The sequence below is a fragment of the Carya illinoinensis genome, chromosome 10 (assembly GCF_018687715.1).
Source record: "Carya illinoinensis cultivar Pawnee chromosome 10, C.illinoinensisPawnee_v1, whole genome shotgun sequence".
Lineage (NCBI taxonomy): Eukaryota > Viridiplantae > Streptophyta > Magnoliopsida > Fagales > Juglandaceae > Carya > Carya illinoinensis.
The window spans coordinates 27,618,552-27,640,570 of NC_056761.1; the positions used below are offsets into that span (position 1 = coordinate 27,618,552).

The following is a 22,019-nucleotide window of genomic DNA, read 5'->3' on the forward strand; positions in this document are numbered from 1 at the left end:
CAATTCCCTTAACAAAATCTGAGGTAATTCACACTCCGCTTAGCAACTTCTTTTTCTTTTTTTTTTTCTTTTTTTTTTTTTCAGTCACTTCCTTTCTTCTTCTTCTTCTTCTTCTTCTTCTTCTTTGGTCAAACAGAGCAAACATAATACGGTTCATCATGAAACCAATTTTCTCTTCTAAATGTACTCTCCACCAAAGTATTTTCTCAAATTATCAAAGGTAGATTCATTGTTTTTCAGGCTTAGAGCAGGCATGGTTTATGTAGTTCAAAGAATAAATAAAGGCTCAAGGGGGTTGACTATGGAAACACACCATGTAATGATGGCATGATATTTAGGACGGCTGGGAAAGCTTTTTGGTTATGCCAAAGAAAGGCCTAGATCATTTATCTAATATTTGGTCTCAACTAGGATTTCGCCTCAAGGACCCATCAACGGATTCTAGAGCAAAGCAAAATCGAACTTCCCTCTTTCAATTAATTCAACTTCTTCTCTTCATAAGCAAAATGGAATAAGAGAAAAACGACTATGTGCTCAATTATGTTCAAGGTCAAAAATTTAAACCAAAGTACCCACAAAACTCCACTTGACATAAAAGAAATTTTTGAAAATTTTTCTCAAAACCATCTTCAATCACAAATTTCAGAGTCATAGAGAATTCAATCTTACTCCAATGCATGCTTGGTAAGAGAATCAAACAACCAATCAACAACCCAAGACTTAGAAAACAAGAGGATCAAATGACTATAGGAGTTTACACCCCCAAACTTAAACTAAACAATGTCCTCATTGTAATGCAAAAGTAAAAAGGATTGAAGAAATAAAAGGAACTTCCCTGGTTTCATGATGAATCTTTCGTAGTTTAAAATTTTTCAGCTCTTTATTCATGCTAAATAAACCTGCATCAAAAACCAAATTATTAAAACTAAATAAATAAAGATAATAAAATAAATGAAAGAATGAAAAATAGATCTATGGGTTGCCTCCCATAAGCGCTTGTTTTAAAGTCTACAGCCAGACTTTTCAATCTTCATCAATCGGGATCTCCAAGAAGAATAAGTGTACAGTTCCTCTCCACTTCATTGCTAAGTGATGTATCTTGTTGCAAGGCTCGTTCTAGGTGATCGGCTGGCATATCTTCTTGAAAGGCCTCTTCTACACATTGCTTAATGACATCAACCCGGAAGTAAGTACTTGGATCTTCTAGAAATTTCATGGCTTGGTAAATATTGAACATAACTTCTTCCTTATTAACTCTCAATGTTAATTCACTCTTTTGAACATCAATCAAAGCTCTTCCCGTAGCCAAGAATGGTCGGCCAAGAATTAGTGGGACTTTTTCATCTTCTTCCATGTCTAACACCACAAAATCAGCAGGGAAGATAAATTTATCCACCTTTACCAATACGTCTTCTATGATTCCACGTGAATACTTAATGGACCGATCCGCTAGTTGCAAAGAAATTGTTGTATGCTTCATCTCATCAAGTCCTAATTTCCTGCAAATAGAAAGTGGCATAAGATTAATGCTAGCACCAAGATCACATAAAACTCTATCAAAAAAAGAATTTCCAATAATGCAAGGCAAAGTGAAACTCCCCGGATCTTTTAATTTTTTAGGCAATTTCTTTTGAAGAATGGCACTACATTTTTCAGAAAGTTTCACTGTTTCAAACTCTTCCAACCTTCTCTTCTTGGAAATGATGTCCTTCAGAAATTTGACATAATTTGGCATTTGTTCCAAGGCATCTGCAAAAGGAATATTAATGTGAATTTTCTTAAAAATATCCAAAAATTTAGAAAATTGTTTATCTAATTTTTACTTTTGAAAACGTTGAGGGTAAGGAAGTGGAAGAGGGAGAATAGGAGGATTTTCAGGAAATGAAATTGCTGGAAACAAGTTGGTCTCCTCTAGTGTATCATTGACAATCTCTTGTTCTTCTACTTAATCTTTGCTTTGGCCATTGTTCGCAGCGGTAGGGGTGGACTTGCTCTCCTTTAATGGTGACCTTTCTATTTCTTTTCCATTCCTAAGTGTAATGGCCTTGCATTGTTCCTTTGGATTCACTTCAGTGTTGCTAGGAAAAGCTCCTCTTTGTTGGGCATTGCTGGTAGTGGCTAGTTGCCCAATTTGCACTTCAATATTCTTTATAGCAGCTCCCATATTGCTACAATGAGTCTCAATGTTGTCCAACCGTGAATCAGTCTTTTTAAACCTTGCATTGGTCTCCTGAACAAAGGAAACCATGGCATCCTCAAGTTACATCTTCTTCTCGCTTAGTTAGCTATCAAATCCTGGAGGAGGTTGAGGTTGCAACACGTTCTTTGTATTTCCATATGACAAATTCTCATGATTTCTAAGCCTTGGATGATAGTAATTTGGCATAGGATTATCACGATAGTTGTAGTTCCGATTGTTGATGTATTGAACTTGTTCTTGACTCGCTTCATTACTTGGAACTATCATACTTGTAGATGCAACATATTCTGTACTTTGTGGTATCCTTTGTGTTGTCAAGGCTGAAATCTGATGAGATAGAGTAGCTACTTGAGCTGAAAGGGCTGCTATCGGCTCCAAGTCATGAATTCCAGCAACCTTCTTAGCCAAAGTCCTCTCAGTTGGCCATTGATAGTTGTTTGATGTCATTTCTTCCAAAATGGCAGTAGCACCCTCAGCTGTCTTTGACATCAAAGTGCCACCAAAAGCAGCATCAACTATAGTTCGAGTTTGCCCATTTAACCCATTATAGAACATATGAACTTGCAACCAATCTGGCAATCCATGTTGTGGGCAATGCCGAACCAAGTCTTTATACCTCTCCCATGCTTCATAAAGTGACTCAAAATTATTTTGCTTGAACTGACCAATCTCACTCCTGAGTTGGACTATTTTTGCAGGAGGAAAGAATTTAGCAAGAAACCTCTCAGCCATGTCCTGCCAACTAATGATGCTTCCCGATTGTAGAGATTGTAGCCAACCTCTAGCCTTGTCCCTCAAAGAAAAAGGAAACAATCTCAGTCTAATGGTGTCCTCAGTAACACCATTGATCTTCACAATGTCGCAAATCTCCAAGAACATTGCCAAATGAATATTGGGATCATCCAGTGGCGATCCGCTGAATTGAGCCTGCTGCACCATGCTAATCAAAGCTGGTTTGAGAAAGTTGTTGGCATTAATTATCTGGCGCATTATGCTCGAGTAATTTCCATTCACAACTGGTCGTACATAGTCCTTCAAGGTGCGTGGTAGTGCTTCATGTTCTTCTTCAGCCATGACTAGTATATTATTTCTTCTTCGTGATCTAAGAGTTCTTTCAATTTCTGGATCAAAATGAATAATATCACGAGATCTAGCACGGCGCATCCAACGTCAAAAACACACCTGGAGAACAAAGATAAAATAAAATTCTAAATTAAAACCAAGATTACTTTGTATCGATATTGACAAAAAGAATAAGAATAAACCAATCCCCGGCAACGGCGCCAAAAACTTGACCGGTGCAAAACTGCAAGTGCACAGTATCGTAGTTTTATAATAAAGTGATAAGAAGAGAATCGTCCTCAGGGATTGGTACCTTACTTTTGCCAAATACCAAAATTATACTAATCTCGATTTTATCTAGAGGAATCACTAAGATTTTTGTAGTTGCAAATTAAACTAACATCAACTCAAAGAGAAATACGCAAAGGAAATAAAACTGACGTTCGAAGATCAAATTAATGGGAAAGAAAACTTCTAGGAAATCGATTTCACTTAATTCTTCACTATGCTTTTCTCATCCAGCTAATTTAATTTAATTCTTTTTGTTCATTAGCAAATCTCTAATTCATCCAACAGCCTCTTTCGATAGTCAATTGGAAATTATTCTTGTTCATCAATTTACACAAGAATATGCAAATTAATAAAGCTAGAAAGCAATAAGACCAATGATTTAATTACTACATAGGTTCATACAAGTCTTTCGATCCCTATACTTTCCAATGCTGAAATATTCAAGATCTACACTATGATTCCCTCTTTCGATAGCAAATCACAAGATTAAATATCATCTAATCAATGGCCAGTTAATTAGAAGCAATAAACTCAGAATAAATCAGAAAAACAAAGAGAGAATTGCCTTAAATTAGCATAGACAATCAATCATAGTTCGGAACTAGGTTACATCGTTTTCCTAGAATAAATAAAATTTAACTCATTCTAGAAATGGAATTCAACATAAACGAATTTACCATAATTGTTTTGAGAATATTGGAAGAAAATAAACGCTGAAAAATACTCCTTGCAGCCGCAACTCATCTTCAAAAACTCAAGGAAATGTTTCAATGCTTTTCTCCCGTCTGTGCTCGTGTATGATTCCAAAACAGATGATTTGAATCCTTCTAGCTGTGTTTTTCTGTCCCAAAAAATATTCTCCAGTCAAAAAAGTACGGCCATAGAGTGAAAAATCACTTTTATATGGTGTGACGGCAGAAGACCCTAGATCTGTCAAAATACGATGTTCGCTCGAGCGGGGTGTCGAGCGCACATCAAGCGTTCGACTCTGCCTGATTTCGCTCGAGCGTCCTATCGAGCGCATATCGAGCGTTCGACTCTGCCTGATTTTGCTCGAGCGGCCAATGTCTCCGCTCGAGCGATCTTTGTTATCCAGCAACCCACTCGAGCTCACTGTCGAGCGGCAGTCGAGTGTTTGAATCTGCCTGAATTGGCTCAAGCGGCCAAAAGCCTCCTCTCGAGCGATCTTGTAAAATCTGCAATACGAAATTTTGCAAGTCATCACTGCTCCTTGAAGCTGATCATACAAATCATCGATCCGTGGAAGAGGATACTTATTCTTGATGGTTACCTTATTGAGTTCTCGATAATCAATGCACATTATGAGAGTACCATCTTTCTTCTTAACAAACAACACTGGCGCACCCCATGGCGAAGTACTTGGCTGAATAAACCTCTTATCTACCAATTCTTGCAACTGAACCTTCAACTCTTTTAATTCAGCTGGTGCCATATGGTAAGGGGCTTTATGCACAGAAGCCGCTCCAGGTTCCAAGTCAATAGCAAACTCCAACTCACGATCAAGGGGTAACCCAGGCAAATAATCCACAAACACGTCAGGAAATTCTTCCACAACTAAGATATCTATTAAAGACTTCTTCTTATTAGACGGCGTAGACACCATTTGAACTAAAAAGGCATCCACTCCACAAGCAATTTCTCTTTTCGCTTGAAGTGCCGATATAGCTACCGGCCTTTCTTTTAGTTTACTTCCCACAAATTCCAAATAATCATCATCTGGTTGTTGAAAGCTAATTACTCGACTTCTACAATTAATACTCGCAGAATATCAATATAGCCAATCCACTCCAAGGATAATATCAAATCTCAACAGCTTGAATACAACCAAATCTGCATCAAGAAACCTTTCACCAAAATTCAAAGGACAGCCCAATGCAACTTTGGAACACCACACCACTTCACCATTTGAGAGAGTCACTACTAAATATTTTGGCAAGGGTCCCGTAACCAGATTGCATATCCGTGTGAAAGTAGAAGATACAAATGACTGAGATGCACCCGAATCAAACAAAGTGCAAGCATAAAAATCATATAAACGGACTCTTCTTGAACCAATCACATTTACCAATGAAATCCAAAAACAAAAGGAAACCAAATCACACCAAATATCAAATCCAAAATAAAATTAGATTCATACCTGTAATCACTCCAGCATCGTGGGTTGCTGGTGCCTCATCATCAACCTCTTCGGATGTAACAGCATATACCCGAGCCCACACTACTTGCCTCGGATTAGTTCTTCCACCACGTCGACCTTCACGGCTTCCTTGAACTCTAATAGGACACTCGCGAGTGAAATGCCCCTCTTGGCCACAACAGTAACAATGGGTTCCACCGCTTTGCCAACACTCACCCTTATGGGCTCTGTTACACCTTCCACAAACTAACACATGTCCTCCCAAACGTACTCCTGAGGTTGCTTGTGGTCGAGTCCCGGTCTGCTGAACAAACTTCTGAGGTGAACCAGAACTACTTCCTTCGCCAGCAAAACTCTGCCTCTTATGTCCTGCAGGGTAGCCCACGCTCAAATTAATCTCTCTCTCTGCAAGAGTGGCCAGATCAACTAAATCCTGAAAAGTTGTAATCCGGTAGCAGACTACCATTCTGCGTATATCAGGTTGCAGACCGTCCAGGAAACGCTTGGCCTGCACCTCCGTGGCGATGAGATGAGTAGCAAATCGCCCAAGCTCTATAAATCTCCGAGTGTACTGTTCCACAGTCATACTTCCTTGGACCAAGCTTGTAAATTCTCTTGCTTTTTGCCGCCTCACAGAAGCGGGAAAGAAACAATCATTAAATTCTTTCTTGAAGCGCTGCCAGGACACAGTGACAAAGGACCCCAATTTTGACTCTAACATTTCTCTTTTTGTCTCCCACCATTCAGAAGTAGTACCTTGAAACAAATAACTGGCATAAAGCACTTGTTGCGCCTCAGTGCAACCACAGACTTCAAATGTCTTTTCTAAATCTTTAATCTACTTTCCAACCTGAAGTAGATCCTCTTATCCCGTGAAAGATGGGGTTCTATGCGCTAGAAAGCGCTCATAGGTGTATCCAGCTTGCAACGTTCTACTAGGCTCTCCTTACTGTGGCCTAAAATTTTGCTACAGAAATTCAGTCATTTATCTTAACACTTGAGCTATTGCACTTCCATCGCCTCTTGGCAAATCATCCCGAGGCTCTTCAGTAAGCCTTCTTGGTCTTACCATCTTCCTACCATAACACAACCTTTGACCCCATTTAAATATCAGATAAAAAAAACAACATAAAATCAAAACCAAATAACAATAAAATAAAATAAAATAGCATACAATAACATAAGTAAATAAATAAATTACAAACAAGCTAACTCAAATAAATTCAAATTAAATAAAACAAATCAAATAGCAAACTTCAAATAAAATAAATTTCAAATCACGACTTTAAAAACTTTCTGGTACTGGACCTACGGGACATATGGTTTTACCCAGAGCCAAACCACTCTAATACCACATGTGACGCATCCAACTCCCACATATGGACACGTGAAAATCAAGGTGTCGAGATGATGACAACACAGGTCACACATCCTATCGCCAAGTGCCAAGTGTGTATACATGCAACAAATGTACAATAAAATCACTCAACGGATAACAAAAGTCTTATAACTAAGTACCAGAATTTTTGTTTAAATACAAACTCGTTTAAATCACACATAATAAAATATTACAAGTCTCAAATATTGTTTCAAAACCAAAATACAAGACATAAAAACTAGCAGAGATAATTTTTGACATAAACGACTCCAAATCAAAACTCTGGCGGAGCCGCCTCCTCATGCTCAGCCTCCTCCTCCTCCTCAACATCTGCATCAAAGTCTACGGTAGCAAAATGGTGCCGCAGGTAAGTAATAATCCAAACGCCACAAAATAAAAATATATTAAACTCAACAATATAAATGAAAGAATGCCAAATGCACATATCCCATAAATCTACATTTTTGCACGCACCCCAAAAGTCCCATTTGGCCCAAAAACATTTTACTTTCCAACTCACGCAACAGTCTCATTTGGCCTAAAATCCAATTTCAAATCAAGATCCAATTAATTAGAATGCACCATGACCTCCCCTAGGGGTCATCCGCACACCCTGGTTCCCGTTGTCACACCACGGGTAACAACCATGCGTGTGATTTCGTAACGAGCGATGCCCAGTTCCAAGCCCCGCGCGTACGTAGCCAAGCATCCTTTAGCCCCTGCCAGCAAAGGGCCACAGAGTCGATACAACAGCGTTACCATCCCGCCCAGTCCCGTTGTCACCCAGCGACAACCCAGGGAACGTCACTCAGTATATTATGCTCCCAAGTGACCAGAGGAGCTCCATCGAGATAATGCCCCATCTCAGCTTGGGGTCGTGATACACACGCACCTGAAAATCCATTTACACTGATATAACCAGTTTTTCTCAATTTAATACATGCACATGAATGCACCATGCAATGCACATCTCAAGACACAATTTATCCAACAATTCTCAACATTAACAATAACCAAACAACTCCATCCTAAATCCATCCTACCCTCGACTCCTCAGACTCAGTCTGGAATAACCAACCAGTCAATGAATTTATTGCAAAAGCAATAATATATTTAAATCTAAAATAGACTTTGTAAAATACTTACAGCACTATATAACAATTTTTGAAGGATCAAAAGGCTGCAAACGGCGAAGAAAAAGTAACGTAACAGTGTAAAATATACTGTGGTCGTGGGTTGTAAAATAACCACTTTTGAATGGGGATAAACCAAGACTTGGGATTAATAGGGAATGGCCTAGAGGTATTTATGAAGCTAGTGGAAGAGAGAGTTGGCCATAGGTGGCAAAGGAAATGGCAGTAGAAGTGAAAAATGGCAAAAAAGAAGTTGAACTAGTGGGGGCTGCTCCGGCAACGGATCGGAGCTAGAAATATGTGGTTTAGGATGGCAAGAGGTTGGTGATGATGTGGTAAGAGGTGGTGGCCGGAGGTGGAACGATGGCGGCGAAATGGGAGAAAAACCATGCGACTTGGAGGAGCCCATGACGGTTAACGGCGGCACGGGAGGGGCTGAAATTTGGTGGGGAGGTGCACCGGCCGGAGGGGAAGAAAATTGGGTGGGTGGTGCAGGCCATGGCACCGGTAAAAGGCGGTTCTGGGCGGACGACAGAAATGGTGATATGGAGGGGGAGAGAGAAACGAGCGTGGAAAGGGAGAGAACCGAAGGAGAAAAAGAAGAAAAAGAGAAAGAAAAATAAAGGAGAAAAAGAAAAGGAGAAAAAGAAAAGATGGGAAAAAGAAATGAGATCCAATCCTCACCTCTAGAGTCCAGAAACTGATCCAACGAAAACAACTTTAAAAGCTATAAAACGAATAAAATAATTTAAACACCTATCAAGCTAAAATATAATAAATAACTAGTAAATACTAACTACATAATTTTAAATCTAAAAACAAACTAAATTAAATTGCACAACAATTTAAACTCAAAACGATAATTAATATTAAGAAAGCTCTACAAAATAAATTTCACAACTAAGTAAATCCAATTAAATAAGATAATTTAAAATAAAAGAACTAATATTTTAATTAAATTAAAATACTCATTCAGTGAAAATACACGTAAAAAGGGGTATCACAATGATGTTTAAGGATGTCATGGACTGATGTTTTAAACGAAGCTTATGTTATGATTTCAAATACTGCTTTTAAATGTCAAGGTTTAAGCCTATGCTTTTAAATGATGCTTATGAACTAAATGGACTTAAAAGAATAATGAAAAGGATTGAAAGGACTAAATGAATGGGAGGACTGAATGCTTTAATGTATGAAAATACGTAACAACCACATAAATGAATGAATGGGTACAAAATGAATGAATGGGCAGATTGCAATGCTCGGTAAGTAGTACTGGTAGTGTACCCAGAGCTGTACCCTGCCAGAAATAGATTCCTAACCCGTGGCCACAGGCCGAATTAAGGTCTAAAAGACTGTTAACCCTCGCACACGAGGCGTAACAGTGTGCGATGGCTAATGAAAGTGATAAGAAAGAATATATGCATGTTAAGAAAGAATGTATATATGCTCAGACTCTTTAAGAAATGAAGGCATGAGGAAATGTTTTACGAAAGAAAATCATTTTTCAAAAAAAACTTCACCTCAAAATGTTTTAAATGAACGAATGTGTTATACGTGATATATGTGGAGTGATAAATGCATGACTGAAAACCTATGTTATTATATTTTAACCATATGAAGTAATGCTTATGAGTCTTTGACTCATTTTAGTTTTTATGTGTGTCCTCCCAAGTACAAGATGAATGGTATGCATTAGGATGAACACGGCTCAAAAGGAAGAGCACTAAAGCGTATGCACAATATTTTGTGTAAAAGACTTTTAATTATAAATGTTAATGTTTATCATTGTAACTCTCTTTAAATTAATAATCACGTTTTATTTTATAAATATGGAGTCTTTTGTATCTTGGCATGGAAGGAAAAAGTTTTTTTACGAACGATAATTCCCGTTGTTTTTCTTAAAATCATTTTCTAAAGGACCCCCCACAAGGACGGTCATTACAGGATCTTTCGACGAAGGAAGAAACAAGGAACTAGGAAGGCTCTAAATAGGAGATCGGATGTGTTGGAACAACAACATGAGATATACTCTCGTCACATGCAAGCTCAATTCCTAGGATCCCTTAGGGAGGAAGTAAAGGGATGTACATATGAGCGATTCTTGGCTCACCCTATCTAAGATTCTTCAAAAACGAGGACTAATGAGGGCAAAAAGGTGGATATATGACAGTGAAAGGATCTTTGAGTTGTGCAAATGCAGCAAGGACCAAAATGTGTTATATGCAAGCTACCTCTCTAGGGAGAGGCAACTTTATGGTAGGACACCCAAAGGCAACTCCTTACCATTAAACTAGAAGCCACAATAACAATCTAATGGGAGAGGTTCAAGAAAGAACTTGACGACCGATATTTTCCAAAGATTATAAGAAAACATAGGTAAATAAAAATTAAAAATTAAAAATAAAAATAAAAATAAAAAAATAAAATAAAATAAAAACTTCACTAATTTAGTCCAAGGAAGTATAAAGGTACAGCAATATACCACTAAATTTATAGAGTTGGGAAGTGTGACGCCCCCAAACTTTACTTGAGATTTGACGAAACTTGAAGGATTTGGACAAGAACACAAGGTCACAAACCCTCGTTATTGACAGCTGATGTGCTTAATTTCAATATAAGTTTTGTCATACTTTTATTCTTAATTTTATGCTAATTTGTGTTTAATTTTCTTATTTATTAGAGTTTTTATTTATTTTTTTATTTTTATTTAGGAATAAATAAATTGAATGAGTCATCACGAGAATAGGAAACATTCAGTTCTCTAAATTCCTGAAGTACCTTTCGGTAATTGAAGGATAACTTTTTCTAAACAATTCCAATAAGGGTAATTTCGGTGTCTACAAAAAGCCAAGAAAAAATCTTAGAATCCTTGTCCAAAAACGAATATATAGAAGGTAGAAAAGGTGCATCAATTCAAAAGTCGCAAAACTTCCTTCTTATCTCTCCTCTTCTTCTTATTCTTCTTCTTCTTCTTCTTCTTCTTCTCTTGCTTCTTCTTCTTTTTCTCTTTCGTCTTCATCTTCTTCTCCCTCTACTTGGCTCTCAGTCTCAGAGACAGTTGGGGAGGCCTCAAAGGAAATGCCGGCCCTCCTTTCAGACCCTCAAGCTGGGAGAAGGTCCGCAGGGCTTTGCGGGTAATTTCCTCCCTCAAAGCATCTTCAAAAGATGTGAATGGTTCAACCTCACGAGGATTAGGGCACACGAAAGTGCTATAGAAGATAGCCTGGAAGTCGCCCTCATTGTCTTCTTCTTCCAAGAAGGCAAATAGTGCCCCGATGAGTGTGGTATGGGGGACAGCCGAAGAAGAAAGGCCAGCAGTGGTGCACGACCCATTCGGGAATGACATGCTTCCCAAGGTTAGAGGGACTGGGATCTCTGGGTGCACGGGCTTCTCTTCCTCTCACCCACAAGCTTCTTGCGAAGTCTCCCGGTGCAGGTTGTAACTCATGTTCAGCCGCTTTCCCTTACTACCAAAAGAGTTTGAAGCGCACTTCCAGCCCCGAGGTGAGGGGATCTCACCCAAAAAATCCAAGCCAAGCATGTATGAATAGTCGGGCGTACACAGGTAGTCTCGTAAGTTGGCATAAAAAAGGGCCACATTGATGACCAACTCTTTGGGATCTGTCTTCGCCCAGGCAATCACAATGGCTAGGCAATCCTCTTCCCTCCTATTCAACCTGATGTGGATGCACTGGAGGAAGGAAGGAATGCCCAAATGGCCCAAACCAAATATTCTTGGTGGACCTCCTCCCTCATGGGATACTTCCATGTGATACCCCGTTTTTACGTGTATTTTCACTAAAGGGGTTTTTAATTTAATTAATATTAGCTCTTTTATTTTAAATTGTTGTATTTTAATTGGTTTTATTTTATTTGATGTGGTGTTTAATTTATTTTAATCGTTTTATGGTTTTAAAATCGTTTTCGTCGATTCGGCTTTTAGATTCCGGAAGTGAGAATTGGACCTCATTTTCTTTCTCCATCTTTTCTTTTCTCTTTTTCTTTTTTTTCCTTTTTTTATTTTTTCTTTTTCCTTTTCTTTCTTCTTTCTTTCTTTTCTTTTCTTCTTCTTCTCTTTCCTTCCCACGCGCGAGCTGCTTCTCTTTCCTCTTCCCGTCGCTGTCCAGCCTCCTGCCCAGAACCACCACCGTCCAGCTAGCGTGGCTGACACCTCCCACCCAAAAAAACTCCCCTCCGGCCAGTGAACACCCGCACCAAAAATCACCTCTATCCGTGCCACCGATCACCCCCTACAGCCCATCTAAGCCGCATGGCCTTTTGCCGTTTTCGGCGCCGTCGCTCCACCTCTGGCCATCACCTCTTCACAACTTCATCTCCTACCTCTTGCCGTCCCAGCCCACCCAATTCCAGCCTCGATCCGTTGCCAGATCAGCTCCCACGAGCTCAACTCCGTTCAGCCCCTTTTTGCAGTTCCACCGCCATTTCCACCGCCACCCACGGCCAAAGCTCACTTCCATTAGCTTCATAAACATCTCTAGACCATTTCCTATCAATTTTGTGTCTTGGTTTATCCCCGTTCGAAAGTGGGTACTTTACTACCCACGACCACAGTGTAAAATACACTGTTACATTGATTTTCCTCCACCGTTTGCAACGTCGTGAGCTTTCAAAAAATACCTTATAGCGCTGTAAGTATTTTCCAAACTCTACTTTTAGATTTAAATATATTTTGCTCTTACAATAATTATTTGACTGTTGGTTGGTTGATTCTGAACTGAGTCCGAGGAGCTCGGGAGTCGAATGAATTGAGGACGGAGTTGCTTGGTTTGTTGTTTTGTGATTGGTTGGTTATTTGTGCCTTGAGGCGTGCATTACATGGGGCATGCATGTGCATTTTATTTAATTTGAGAAAATCCAGTTTTAATCGTGTAAATGGTAAATGGATTTTCAGGTGCGTGTGTATCACGACCCCAAGTCGGGATGAGGTATTATCTCGGTGGAGCTCCTCTGGTCACTCGGGAGTGGATAATACTGAGTGACATCTCCTGAGTTGTTGCTGGGTGACGACCGGATCCCACGATACGGTAACGCTGTCATGTTGACTCCGTGGTCCCTAGAGTGGCGGGGACTAGAGGATGGCTTGGTCCAGGGACGCGCTGGGCGCGAGTACTGGACATCGCTCGTTAGGTGTCACACACGTAGACGTTACTTGCAGTGTGGCACAGGAGTCAGAGTGTGCGAATGATCCCTAGGGGAGATCATGGTGCACGCAATAATTGGATCGGTTTTATGGTTTTCGGTACGGGCCATTTTCTGAGAAAATGGCGAGATTACGTTGAGGCTTTGTGATCCATTTTCTAGAAAAATGGTGGTTTCTTACTTTGGGCTATTATCTGGGATAATGGCAAGGCTGGTTTTAAAGGTTATGTTTTTGGGCCAAAAATGGGATTTTCCCGTGCGTGAAAAAATGTGATTTTTTTTTATGGAACATGTGCATTTGCATTCTTTTATGTATATTGTTGAGTTTAATATGTTTTTATCTTGTGGTGTTTGGATCTTACTTACCTGCGGCACCATTTTGGTACCGTAGATTTTGATGCAGAGATCAAGGAGGAGGAGGCTAAGCCCGAGGAGACGGCTCTGCCGGAGTATTGAGTTGGAGTTTATGCTTTGAAGTTGGTTTTGAAATAATATTTGTGGTTTGTAATATTTTATTATGTATGTTTTGAACGGCTTTGTATTAAACCAATAAAAAATTATGGTACTTAGTTATATGACTTTGTTTATCCGCTGCGTATTTTCTTTTGCACATTTGTTGCTTATACACACACTTGGCACTTGGCGATAGGGTGGTGACCCGTGTTGTCATCATCCCGATGTCTCGATTTCCCCATGTGCATACGTGAGATTTGGGGGCGTCACATCCCACCCCTAGCCTGATATGAAGAAGAATTTCCAGTTCCACTCCTTGACGCTTGAGTGACGCTGCTCAAGGGTGACGATCTTCTGAGTGAGTGAGCCTGAAGGTGCATATGCTCCCTTCGATGCAGTTCACTCAGTAGTTGTATATGTACTCCAGAGTGATTAGGTCAGGATACCCCTCTGCGATTGAAGTAAGAGTATTTTTGTAGATAATGCAGCTGGATATCAGGAGCCTCCAGGCGTTTGGATTAAGCTATGGAAGGGCCAACCCAGAAAATGAGGGGATAGAGCACCAATAGAGCGCCACTCGAGATGCCACCCCGTCAGCATCCATAGCATGCTGCCCTACCCTGGGGACTTCAATAATCTTGGAGGTGGGAAAATCATACATTGAGCAAATCGCTCAAAGATCTGGGAGTGTAATGGATGACACCCAGTTTTTCCCCACAAATGATGGAAGGGGGGGGTCTCGGAAGAAGTTTTGGGGGCCATAGGAGTGTTTGGAGGTGGTAGAAAAGGGGGAGGCAATGGGCGCTGTCGATGAAGTGGGGAGAGGACAGCAATGAAGAAGAATCGGGTAGCAGATGGAAGAATGAGGCAATATAGCAGGACAGAGCTCAGGGAGGAATTGTTAGAAAGACTGAGGTTCAAAGGAGGGGTGTAGAGGGAGAGATGCATAAATGAGGGAGAAGAAGGAAGGGGGCGGCTTATATAGTCGAGGATAGCTGGGAAAGGCGAGGGAGAAATGAAGCGACACTGACAATGATGACGCCAACAAAACAGCTGGCAAATCCCAACGGATATGAGTAGCAGCAACTGTGTCAGACACGTGGGAAGCACCAGGCAATGCGCCTCCCAAGACGTGGGGAAAGGAACAATCGGCCTGTTCCATCAACTGTCGAAAGGCAGAAGGGCTGTGGGAACCGAGGAGACACGTTTCCCATAAAAGAGACAGGTGGCATGGAGAACCTAGCCGATGAGATAGTTCGGGAAAAGGAAAGACTGAACAAGGGACACATGAAGGTCACGAACCAATCCGCGATGAAAGAGAGGGAAGAGAACCGAGTCGACCCCCAATCATCAAAGGTCCCGAGAAAAGGTCACCCTTTCCCATCTGAAGCATTAGTTGGTGATAGGGCACGTGTTCAGGGGGTGGCACAGGACACGAGATATATTGGCTTCCCACCACATTGCTGTGATAAGAATTTGCAAGGTAATGTAAGGGGTAAAGGGTCCCAGGCTTAGTAGTTCTAGCTCGTAGGAAGCAAGGAGGCCTCTGGCACATCAAGGGGAAAGCAAGGCAGCCCAAGGCAAAGGACCTGTGCCACACCTGTGGTACACCTTCCAGCATGAAGGGGCCCCAGACCCGAGCCCAAGTTAGTTAGAAAGCCCACCACAGGCAATGATTGTCTAGGGTCTCGGTGAGGGACCGAGCCCTACAGAAGATACATGACAGGCAATTGGAGCAAAATGCCGGCGGCAAGGCGTGGCCGCTTCAGGCTAGGAACATGCCACATTTAATGCATGTTAGGAGACCCAAACACACAACGGCGTGCAGCCTGAGACCCCATGGGATGGCACAACCTAGGCCTAACACTTAGCCGCAGAAGCAGGTTGGTGGCAGGTCTAACCCAAGCACAACCTAACACTCCACGATCTCCCTTGGCAGCTGAGTTGAAGCTGGGTATAAATACCCCAATTCCACGGGAGAGGTCTGCTTTTCTTTCTCCTTTATCAATCTCTTAGCTTTCTCCATCACCAGATCTCCCACTAACTTTGGCATCGAAGGGTCCTCGAATCACACCAGAGCTCATTCTCTTCCCCTTACACAAGTTATTTAGGTTGGATCTCCGTGTAAATGCCTAGGCTGCGAAACACGACATTAACAGGACTGTACGCAACACACTTTAATGCACCATCAATCATTCATTTGTTTTAACCCTAATCTTGAGTGAACTCTCTCTCTCTCTCTCTCTCTCCCTTCCGTCTACGTTATATGCCATGATATGCATAATGTTTATTGCACATAATGAAGGAAAAGAGTATTTAGGTAGGGCAAACCGGAATACCCAAGGAAGTGTAGACTTTGCATATCATTTATTGGGAAAAGGGTACAAGGAGAACAGCGAAGGAGAGTCATGGTTATATCAGAATTATCCTTTTCATTATTGGTTTTTTTTAGTTATTTGACAGGGAGGACAATGATATTATGCAGAGTTTCCAAGGAAATATAGCTTGTTATGATGGGATGATTGATGTAATGAGACTTGTGGTATTCGTATGATGTTGTGGTGCCTTTAAAGTTTCTAGTAAAAGATTTTACCAGTCTTACCTTTTCATTGCGAATTTTTGTTTTGTAACATGGTAGGTTGCATACATAATTTTAACATGAGCACCGTTACTATGCCGCTTGCGGTGACTGTACTTAGGCTAAAAGCACTTTTTTATTTTTTTCTAATTTTTTTATTCAAATTTTTTTATCATTTTAAAATATTTTTAAAAAATATAAAAAAAAAATCAATACACTAATAATTACTTCCTTAACTATTAAGTATAAAAAATAAATTTGATAAGTAATGATTTGAAGCGATACACTTAGGCGACATACTGTCATTTCTTTTTTAACATATGTGATTGGAATGTATAATTGAGTGTGCTTTAATAAACTTTTGAAAGTTTTGGTCCTATATGATTTTTCTTACAGTTTTGAAATCGGTTTACACAATTTCTTTTCTTTTCTCTCATTCTTCACAGTTGAAAATTTATTTATTTTTCGAGATTAATGTATATTCATTTTGGGCATATATATGATTTGATTACTTTCCTGTCTTTACACATAGTTTGTCTGGTTTGGATATCATCTAATTTCATTTTATTAGTATAATTTTTTTAAATTTTTATATAAAATATAATAAACAATTCAATTTTTTTAAATCTTAAAATAATAATAATATTAAAAATAATATTTTAATAATATTTTATTGAACTTTAAATTATTATCTCAACTCATCTTATCTAACTCGTTATCCTAACCGAACCTAAGTCGTTGATTATAATAAGTCCTTATGCGGTTTAGTCGTATCTAAGAAACTAGCATACTGATCAGGATCTGAATCGTAGTTGCCAATGGCTTATAATTAAGTTACAGCCTGTATCTAATGATGGTATTGGGAGTTTAACATGTTAACTACGATGTATTCTTGATCATGGAGGCGTAGACTTCTAGTTAATATTATATTCATACATGTGGGTATACTAAATCGTTCCCTTCGAACGTGCCTCCTCTGTCATCCTTCGCCTGCTCTAAGATCTTCGCTTTCTGCGGGGTCAACCCAAATATCAAGTGCAGTTCACTTTGATATATTAAGGTGTGCGATCTTGTATGATCATCCCCTTTATATCTTATGTAACCATATAAAAATATTGAAGGAACATTCATTTAAAATAATAAATGTAAATAACCCTTTTAGGAAAACTAATAAAATTGACGTGATGCGATAGAAAATTAATATGATCAAACTATTTGTTCAAAATAAAATAAATCGTGCTTAAATTATGCCATAATTTTAGCACATTTGCAAATCCAGTCCCTCAATTTCAAATTTTGTAATTAAAAAGGCCGTTAGGATTGACAAACACTCTTATTTTATTTTATCATTATAACTTTTTTAAATTTTCACATAAAATATAATTAACAATTTAATTTTTTCAAATCTCAATCCAACTTTTTCAAAACTCAAAACAATAATAATAAAGTTTCAAAGCGTTAACCGACACCAATAAAATTTTACCACGTCACATATTCCACATAAATTAAAAGAGATGCATCACACTAGAATATGAATTTTGCATAACCAAAACCCATAGGCCCCAGTTGTTCCTAGCATTCCTCAACCTCATCACCTCGGTCTTCTCTTGCCGCCATCGCCCACCGCAGCTCCATCAATCTTCTTTTGTGGGCTTTTTTAATTTTTTTTCTTTCTGTTTTCTCTCCAAGTACTAGGAGATTCTATACTTTTATTGGAGTTGCTTTAAAGACTCAATAATTTCCTGAAGCTAGTTAAAAATGTTTTTTTTTTTTTTTTTGTTTTCCATTTGTAAGTTGTACGAATACCCAGTACTGATTCTTGAACTCGCAACCTCAATGCTCCCCTTTGTGGCGGGGAGAAGGTGTCATTTGAGCTGGCAGTCTTTGGCCGAACCTTGTTGAAGATACGTGATAAATTTTCCTCAAGCTCGACAATTGCATATTTATTGACATAATGGAGTGAAACTTTCTTTGTCCAAAAAAAATATTGTATATGTTTTTCACTGAAAAATGGAGCCCTGGTGGTGGCGGTGGTCTTTGGTTCGTTAGATAGGCAAGGTTATTCTACTTGGTTGAGTTGACAAAAAACGCCACCCGCAGTTGTATTCAACATGCTGATGATCTTTTGCAAGCAAGTGGTGTGGTTGAGTGGTGTGAACGACCAAAGGTTATGCAGTCAATTTCTTGTCTCTTTCACCGTCCAAAGGCAAGAGGTGTGGTTGAGCAAAACCTTGTTTGTCCAAAAAAGTCCTCTCCGTTGTTTGCTAGGTTTATTGATGGCTAACATTAGTGGCTTTAGCACGCTAAGTTGGTTTTAATAAAGAGGAAGGGAGAAGTGTGATACTCCATATAATAAAGATAAGGGTAGGTAATAAATGAAATCTAACAGTGTTTGAGAATGAAAAGTTATTATTTTTTATAAAACTCTAATAGGTTCTAATTATATCATTGACTAGTCCTTTTAAAATATAGTCAATATGGTTTGAACCTAAGACTGTACATTTAAACCGTCGACCCGAACCGACCCAAAAATTCCGACTTTTCATCACCGAATTACCCGACCCGGAATGAAATAATCGGAAGTGGAACTCTTCTGTTTTACTTTCAAAATACTACAGTTAGGATCGGTTAATACCCGTAACCGAAAACTAGTACAGTCCCTGCGCAGAGAGTCTCAGATAAAGCTATTATGTTTCTTCGGCGCCAAGACGTTCCTATTCTAAATATGCACTCCTCAGCCATTGGGGGCAATTCTGGTAAAGAGAACAAGAGAAAATTAGCAAATGTGAAAACATAAACATAAAATAGAGCAACTCAAGGAGTCTTGCTATTTTAGCAAATCGATGCAGAGAACTTCAAATCTTCAAGTCTTCAGCATCCTTTTCAAGGGTTATTCAAAGAAAGATAGCTTTGGAGAGAACGACAATGGCAGAAAGAAATAAAGAGAGAGAGAGAGAGAGAGAGAGAGAGAGAGGTGATAGAGATATGGGGAGGGGATTTGATAAAGTAACCAAGTTAGTGGAGACGTGGCACATTCTTAGTCTAGTATTATCATTATTTCTTTAATCTTCATTTATTGCATCTTTAAATTGGTGGATGATTTAAGCCCCTCTTGATTAATTAATTGAGTAATGTTACATACAGTCATTTTTATGCGCTCTCTGCGCACTCTACTGATATGATTGGCTGAATTAATTTTTTTTTAATATACAACCAATCATATCACTAGAGTGCACAAAGGAGTCCGCGAAAATGACTACATATAGAATTTTCCTAATTATATATAACTACAATGCGGGTCTTGTATAAAATGATAATTAGAATTTTCTAGGATACATATATATATTAAAACTATTTATTTTTATATATATTTATTTTTTTAAAAAAAAGGTCCAATCAGAACACCCGCTTATTTCAAGAAACTTTCCATTCGGCTAATCGGCTAATTGGGTAAGCAACCAATCAGAACGTCCCCTATTTTGAGTCAAGTCGGAATTGTGCTTTTCGAGTCGGGTCGGGTCGGTTGAACAATCCTATTTGAACCTTCTATTGAAGTTACCTCACTACTAGATGCATAATTTGAATTTGAACTAAAAACAAAGTTTCAAGAACATGTCCAAGGAAGACTACAAAGCCATTATTTTTTCATTTACAAGTATGTATGGAAATTCAGATTATATACAAAATTTTCATTTGATTTGATTTCATCTCATTTTATTTTATTCTTAAACATAATTCAAATATAAAATTTTCAAATTAATCATTATAATTTTTTTAAACTAATCGTTACAATTTTTTCAAACTTTTAAATAAAAAAAAAAACATTTATATCTTTTTCAAATTCTTGAACAAAAATAATATTATAATATTATTTTTTAATTTTGTTTCTCTCATTTCTTAAAATTTAAAAAATATTTAATTTAAACGATCTCATTAGTTATTTCTATTAGTAAACTATTTTATTATTATTTAAAAAATGTAAAAAAAATAAACAAAATAATAAAAAGTTACATTTAGCAGGTGGACACTCCGTAGCACGACTATTTTTTAAATCCACAATCGCCAGCCTTATCCTTTTATCCCATTCACCATTCACATGATGAATGAAAGTTGACTAAAGAGTTCATTATCCTTAGCCACTCTTATTCTTTATTCCGTTTTTCATGATGAAGAAAAAGTTTGATTTGACTCCAAAAACTTCATATTCAACCCCGAATGCATGCCACCGTACGTACATTGTTTTCTCAATCGAATAGGCCAGATGTCAAAGCATCCAAATCCACAAGTTATAATTTGTGAGTTGTACTTTATTTATTATTATTTATATAACAGTCTTAAATATTAAATAAATATCTATCGGACTCTATTTGTATTTTTATCTTTCTTCTTTTTTTTCAAGTCTTAGATATATATATATATATATATTAAAATTTATATATAATTATTTTTACGTATTTTTTATATATTTTATTGATGTAATAAGTTACGTTAATTTATTTTTAATATAAAATAATTATTTTAACTAATTATATAAATAAAATATATAAAAAATATATAAAAATAACTATACGTAGTTAGCATGATAAGAACCTTCAAGTTTTTTAATTTTCGCCCATCTTGTTTTCTTTAATGTTATTTTCCTTGTCAATAGATACTGATAAACGTGGGGAAGAAAAAACTAAACACCAGATAAGGGTGTCCAAGATAAGGAGCAAGATACAAGAGAAACAACGATCCAAATTGAAAAGGGTTCGTGGGAGAGAAAATAAAGTGAAGTGTAAATAGGAAGAGTTTTACTATATAAAAGTAAAGTCGCGTACTAATTTACATATTAATACTGATTTCTTTATATTTAAATTTTAAATTAGTACCATTTTTAATAAAATTTACTTTTTGTCCAATCACAATAAATTGATACATATATTAATATATAATTATATTTGTAACTAGATTTTTTCAAAGAGGAAAGTCTTATCAAGTATTGTGAAGAAAACCAAAGCTTTTAGTTTGTTTCATACCGTCGTTTAAAATATATATGGCTTTCAATATATAATGAAAAATTATGCTATCAAATATATATAATAAAATATTTATATATCATAATTTAATTAAAAAATAAATTTTAAAATTTAAATATTATTATATATACCGTTTATTCTTTTTCAATCAATTACTAATATTTACTAAATTCCACATATATATTGTATAATATTTTATTGGGTTCTTTTTCTTTTCCTATTCTTTCTAGCTAGCTAGGTTGGCTGCATTCAACAATTGAATTATTCTTCAACCGATCAAGAAGGAGATCACTCCAATTAATACAGAGAATCTTCATGATATAATTTAGAGGTTGGTCATCTTTACCATCTCACACCTCTATAAATAACACTTAAAAAGGAAATACATTTACATTCATTCATACACTTTACTGGAGATTACTTTTCTAACTTAGGCATCAGAGTTTCACTGGACACTATGTGCCACCCTCTTACTTCATTGCAGGTATCCGTGCAGTTAGTGGTATGAAACACGTCCTTAACAATGGCGTCATCTATGGAATCTTTATAGACTTCAATGTACTTTTCACATGCCAACTGCCATGC

At 37.9% G+C, this 22,019-nt stretch overlaps 1 non-coding gene across 1 annotated transcript; it reads left to right on the top strand.

The window, feature by feature from the left end:
- Positions 1–2,777: 2,777 nt before the first annotated feature.
- On the top strand, positions 2,778–2,884 carry LOC122280200. Its single transcript, XR_006229786.1, has one exon. It is a non-coding gene; the product is annotated as a small nucleolar RNA R71 (small nucleolar RNA).
- Positions 2,885–22,019: the final 19,135 nt, after the last annotated feature.